We start from the raw sequence: 7,020 nt of genomic DNA on the forward strand, positions 1-7,020 counted from the left end.
AAAAGAAAGTGATTTTGTTGGGTGTGGTGGCACATGCCTGTAATTCCAGCAACTCTGGAGGCTGAAGCAGAAGGACTGCAAGTTTAAAGCCAGCCTCAGCAATTTAGGCAGACACTAAGCAATTTAAGCGAGACCTTGTCTCAAAATAAAAGGGCTGGGAATATGGTTGAGCACCCCTGGGTAAAATCCCTAGTACACCCTCCCACACACACAAAAAGGTGATTCTAACATATACCACAGCGTAGATGGACCTCAAGGGCACTGTGCTAGTGGAGAAAGGCTGTCACTAGAAGACAAGACCCGTATGACTCCACATGTATGAGGTGCCTAGAGCAGTCAAAAGCATAGACTGCAGAATGGCGGGTGCCAGGACTGGAGGAGGGGAGAGTGGGAGGTATTGTTGAAGGGGTGCAGCGTTTCAGTTTTGCAAGAGGAAGTTTTGGAGATGGGATCATGGATGGGGTGGTGGTTGCACAACGCGACTGTGGTAATGCCACTGCACTCTACACCTGGAATGGTCGGTGGAGCTTGTGACGTGTGCAGGACCAGGGGTTCCATCCCCAGCTCCGTGAAAACCAAAGCCCAAAACAACAACACAAAACCCCAACATGGTAAATTTATGTAATGTGTATTTTACCACAATTTTTAAAAAATGAAAAAAAAAAACCCAAGAAAAGAAGAAAGACTGAAGAACAGGATGAGGCTGGAGTTGGGAGATATGGATTTGGTCGTCACTTGCAAGGATAGAATAGTTACAGGTCGGGCAGGGCCAGGAAGGCCAGAGAGAGGGCAGGGACATTGCGGGAGTGCAGAGAACTGTGGCCAGTACAACCAGAGCACTCTCCCTGTCAGTTCCACAGCTCTGGCCTGAACTCTGCCAATTAATAGACTGTGAACTGGGCTGGTCACTTCACCTCTCTGAGCCTCAGTTTCTTCATCTGTAAAAGGGGGATAATATTTGTGTATCCCTCATTGTATCATCATGAGACAGTCCTTAAAACACGTAAGGGCTGGGGTTGGAGCTCAGTGGTAGAGCGCTTGTCTTGCATACACGAGGCCCTGGGTTTGATCCTCAGCACCAAATAAATAAATAAAAAGCACTTAATACAGTGCTTGCTGCCTAGTGAAACAATAAATGTAAGCTTCTGGTAGAGGTGTATTAAAAATATTTCACAGCAGGTACAGCCCTGGTACTGACCAGTCAGCTGGTCCTGCACATTCCGGCTGAATGTCCACCCTGGCCACGGGGCTGGGGAGCAGTCAGCAGAGGGGAGACCGGTCCCTCTGGAAGTTTCTAGAAAGTCTGTAGGGGTGGGGGGCTAGTTGTGGATCCGATTCAAATGCCCTCTAGGAAGCCCAGTTGGTTGAGGCAGCTTGCTGGCCTCCAAGGGCCAGATTCCAGGAGAGCAGGGCAGAGGGTGAGTGCATCTGAGGGCCTGAATGCAGAGGTCTCTGAGGAATGGGAATGAGAGGACAGGGAGAGCTGTTAGAGATGTGGCTGCAGCGACTCAGAAAGTTCCACTTTGAGCCTGGTGTAGTGGCGCACGCCTGTAATCCTAGCAGCTCGGGAGGTTGAGGCAGGAGGATCCCAAGTTTGAAGTCAGCCTCAGCAATGTAGCGAGGCCCTAAGCAACTTAGCAAGACTCTGAGTCTGAATAAAACATTAAAAAAAGGGCTGGGGATGTGGCTCAGTTATTAAGCACCCCTGGGTTTAATCCCCATATCCCTCCCACAAAAAGAAAGAAAGAAAGAAAGAAAGAAAGAAAGGAAGGAAGGAAGGAAGGAAGGAAGGAAGGAAGGAAGGGAGAGAAAGAGAAAGAAAGAAAGAAAGAAAAGAAAAAGTTCCAGTTTGTTTTGAAGACCAGGAAATTAGGAAATTCAAAGTATTTCTTCTGGGCTGGGGATGTGGCTCAAGTAGTAGCGCGCTCGCCTGGCATGCGTGCAGCCCGGGTTCGATCCTCAGCACCACATACAAACAAAGCTGTTGTGTCCGCCGAAAACTAAAAAATAAATAAATAGATATTAAGATTCTCTCTCTCTCTCTCTAAAAAAAAAAAAAAAAACAAGGTATGTTTGCAGGCAGATGAGCTCCTGGGATATTGAAAAGACTAGTAATTGGCAGGACTACAAACGTATCTACCGCAGGATCCAAATTTCTTTCTTTATGTTATTATAACTTTTAATTTTTTGTAATTACAGATGTATTGAAAATTTTAAGAGTGGAAGAAGGACACCTGTGTACCTTTTAGCCATTTTCATCAGTTATTCACATTTTGCTTCGATTTTATTTTGTTTCCTTTTTTGAAGTATAATTGTAGTCAACAGAGTGTCCAAACCCTGAGTGTCCAAATCAGTGAATTTTACCTATGTGGAAACCCAGTGCAACCACCAGCTGGACTGATCTAGAACATTCTGGCACCCCTGACTTTGTCACTAGGGATTGACTGCGCCCATTCTACAGTTTCACATAAGTCAGATCATATAGTTTCCATCTTTCTGTGTCTAAACTCTCTCTCAACAGCATGTCCATGAGATTCATCCATTTAAAGAAATAACTATTTTGAGATATGTCATAGACCATAAAACTCCTCTTTTGAAGTATACAATTTGTGATTTTTGTGGGGGAGCGGTGACTGGAGATTGAACCACTGAGCCACATCCCTGGCCCTTTTTATTTTATTTTGGACAGGGTCTTGCTAAGTTGCTGAGGGACTTACTAAATTGATGAGGCTGGCCTCTAACGTGTGATCCTCTTACCTCAGCTTTCCTAGTTACTGGGATTACAGGTATATACCACCAAGCTCAGCTCTAAGAATGTTTTTATACATCCTTTCGTGAATCTAAATACTCTTTTCTGCTGGGTATATTCTTATGAGTGGACTGCTGGCTCTTGGGGTATACATGTATATTAAGTTATAGTAGAAACTGTCAAACACTTTCTCAAATTGGTCGTACAAACTCCCACTCCCACAAGCAATTTATAAGAGCTCCAGTACTCCCTCTTTGGGCTCACACTTGGTATTTTAATTTTAGCCAGCCATCTGGGGAATACTGCTACGTCATCATGGATTTCACTTGCATTCTGTGATAATTTATGATGTTGAGCACCTTTTCATATGCTTACATGTTAACATTTGAATGTGTGTGGTGCCTGGATCTAAACCAGGGCCTTTCACATGTGAGCCAAGGGCCCTACCATGGAGCTACTCCCCCAGCCCTGCTGTCTTTTTTTTACAATAGATGTTCCTTTTTCCTCCCACATTTTTTTTTTTTTTTTTGTGCGTTATAGTTGTACATACTGATGGGATTTGTCATTACAGATTTGCTAATGCACACAATACACAATATTATAACTTGGCCAGTATCACTCCCCAGCAATGTAGATAGATGGTCTTGATAAATTCTGTGTACACATCCTTTGTTAGACATTAAGTATTGTAAATATTTTCTCTCAGGCTCTGGTCTGATTTTTTTACTCTTTAAAAAAAAATTTTTTTTTTAATAAACATCTTATAGTCAGAGGTTTTATTTATTTATTTTTCTTAAACTGCTTTTATTTTGATTTTTTTTACTCTTAATTGTGTCTTTTAGCAAACAGATAATCTTAATGAGCTTCAATTTAATAATTTTCTTTCATGGGCTATATGTTTTTGTGCTTGATTGAGTCACGTCCACATCCCCAGCCCTATTTTGTATTATTATTATTATTATTATTATTATTATTATTATTTTGGTACCAAGGATTAAATCCAGGGATGCCTAATCACTGAGCAACACCTCCAGCCCTTTTTTTTTTTTTTTAATATTTTATTTATTTAGAGTCAGGGTCTTGCTAAATTGCTTAGGGCCTCATTAAGTTGCTGAGGCTGGCTTTGAATTTGCAATCCTTCTGCCTCAGTCTCCCAAGCTGCTATGATTACAGGTGAGTGCGACCATTCCTGGCTACTTTTTCTTTTCTTTTCTTTCTTTCTTTCTAATACCAGGGATTTTGAACCCAGGGGCGCTTAACTACTGAACCACATCCCCAGCCCTTTTTATTTTTATTTTTTTTGTGTGGTGCTGGGGATTGAACCCATGGTCTTCTGTATGCAAGGCAAGCACTCTACCAACTGAGCTATATCCTCATCCCTTGTTTTTTGAGACAGGGTTTTGCTACATTGCTAAGGCTGGCTTTAAACTCACCATACTCCTACCTCAGCCTCCCAGTCACTGAGATACAGACAGGCATGCACCACCATGCCCAGCTGCAGTTTTTCTTTTTCTTTCTTTTTAATTAATTAATTAATTAATTAATTTATGATACCAGGGATTAAACTCAGGAGCACTCAATCCCTGAGTCACAACCCCGGCCCTATTTTGTATTTTATTTAGAGACAGGGTCTCACTGAGTTGCTTAGAGCCTTGTGTTTGCTGAGGCTGGCTTTGGATTCTCAGCCTTCGGAGCTGCTGGGATTACAGGCATGGGCTACCACACCCAGCTTGTACTTTCTTAAAACAAGAATTTAGAGATTTTTGCCTACTTCAAACTCATGAAAATATTTTCCCATGCTGCCTTCCAGAAGTTTTATTGTTTGTTTTTCACATTTGGGTCTCTGACACATTCTAAACTATTTTTGTGAACTGTGTGAAGTGAGGGTTAAGGCTTAGATCTCCCCATGTGGATATGCAGTTGACCTAGAACCATGTATTAAAAAGACCATCCTTTCCCCACTTTTTGCAGTGACATTTGCAAAAGTGGGGTGATGACCATGAATGTGTGGGTCTCTCACTTTTATTTTATGTGCATGTGTATAAAGGTTTGAAGCAAATAATAAGGTTAGTTATAGTTGTTATGATGTGGACTTTAATTATTTTTACTTTTAGTATTTTCTATACCAAATATACTCTTATTTTAATATGTAAGACAAAACAGATGAAATGTTTTTCCAAAATATTACAGGAGTAGAGACTTGAAAGGGTGTAGGTTCTTGGAGGATGGAGTTTTTAGCTGTGTAGCAAATGAGAGGGCCTCCTTGGTTAAAGGAAAAGTACAGGCTAATGGACCGGAAAAGAAAATTCAGGGCCTGGCCAACAGAGGCCTTAGTTCCCTGGAGAAAGTGGTGCTCGAAAGCTGGTAGCTAGGAAAATGGAAATGGCCATTGTCAACAATGCTCTGTGGTAAGTGCAGCTGCTAGCAGTTTTTAAAACACTTTCAGGTCCATAGTGCCGATTTACACCTTGATATATATATATTTTTAGGATGATTTTTCAGGTAGAATTGATTAATATACTTTCTCATCTGTATCTCTAAATCTGGCCAAGACTTTACTTTTATTATTATTATTATTGAATTTGATAGGTGAAAAAAGGTGCCCCATGCAGTTTTGTTTGCATTTCTAGTGACTGATTTTTTGTAATTATTAACTATTTATACTTCATTTTTAAAATTTACCTTCCCCTCCCTCCCTCCCTTCCTTCCTTCCTTCTTTCTTTCTTTCTCTTGGTCATGGCCTCATGAATTCTAGGCAAGTGCTCTATCACTGTGCTACATCCAGAGTCCTATATTTTAATTTTTAAAATTGCCTGTTCCTGTTTTCCTTCATTTTTATTTTAGAGTGTTTGGGGGATTTTTGTTATCAACTCAGAAGATAACTTCTGATATATATAAACTCTTTTTTTTTCATCTTTCTTTTGTTTTTAGATCATACTTTTTTTCTTTCTTTCTTAAGTTCCTTTGGAAGAATAGTTTAGTCATAATAGCAAAAACATTCCAAAAGGAAAGAGTAATGATGAGAAATGTGCCCTCGTAGACATAAAATGTATTATAAAGCTACCACTGTTGAAGCATCGAGGAATTGGCACAGGATCACACAGGAAAATGAATGGATACAATTCAGAAATAGATTCAAGTATACACAAGAGTTCAACAGGTAATGAAGGTGGTATCTGAAATCATGGAGAAAGTGAGTGATTATTGCAAAAGTTCTTAGATTTGTTGCTCTCTCCAAAACAAATTCCAGTGAATCAAAAGACAAATGTAAACATTTTTTTAATGAAAAAGTAACCTCTTGTAGAGAACAGTAACCAAAATAAGTAAGTGCAATTTATCTACCTAAAACAAAACAAAATCAAACCAAGGCAACCTTTTTTGTAACAAGTATCTGAAAGGACCGGTACGAGGTGATCTCGTGGAGATGCAGAGGAGCCTAGGGGGCATTCCAAGGCAGCGTGGACAGCCAGAGGGAAGGTTCGGAGGCCCGGAGACCGCCGCGTGCGGGCTCTAGCAGAAGACAGTGGCCAGAACCGAACTCAGGACGCACACCCCGAATCCAGGGCTGAGGCAATGCCCGCCCCCACAGCCATCATAATTATGAAAAATACCACTTTTCCCATATATGGTACTTAATGTCTGTTCTTCTGGTAGGGCAGGACTTAGGGAAAACAGCTCGCAGGGCGGAGTGTCAGAGCCGCGGACCTTCCCAGTCTACTCCTTCCGTGCCTCTCCCGGGTTCAGGGAATGCACCACAACCCGCGCCCGGAGTCCTACGCGCCCGGAGCCGTCGGCTCCTGATTGGTCCCGTCAGTGTCAATTCTCGTCCTGGAACCTGGCAGTTCGTTGGACGCCCCTAGGAGGCGGGGCTCCCGCCTAGGAAGCGCGGAGGAAGGTGGAGCCGGCGGAGGTGAGGGCGGATGCGGAGATGATTCCCATCCCCTGGCCGCGGAGGCTCCGCCCACCACCTTCCTACAGGCCCGGGTGTCTGTCTGTCAAGTCCACACGAGGACTGGAATGGGTGAGGCTAGGCACGGGGCGGGGCCGTCCCTCCGAGCTCCGCCCGGAGCGGCGCCCGTCTGGAAGGGACCCGCCTCTAAGAAGGCGGGGCGGGAAGGAGGCGAGCTGCAGAGCTGGGTGCGGTGAGGCGCGCAGATCACCGCGGTTCCTGGGCAGGGCACTGGAGCCTGAGCGAGGCTGACCTGCTGCTGCTCCCGCCTCGCGCGCTCGCCCACCCCGCCGTCGCCCAGCGCTCGAGAAGCCCTCTCGGC

The sequence above is a fragment of the Marmota marmota genome, unplaced genomic scaffold (genome assembly GCF_001458135.2).
Source record: "Marmota marmota marmota unplaced genomic scaffold, marMar, whole genome shotgun sequence".
Taxonomy (NCBI): Eukaryota; Metazoa; Chordata; class Mammalia; order Rodentia; family Sciuridae; genus Marmota; species Marmota marmota.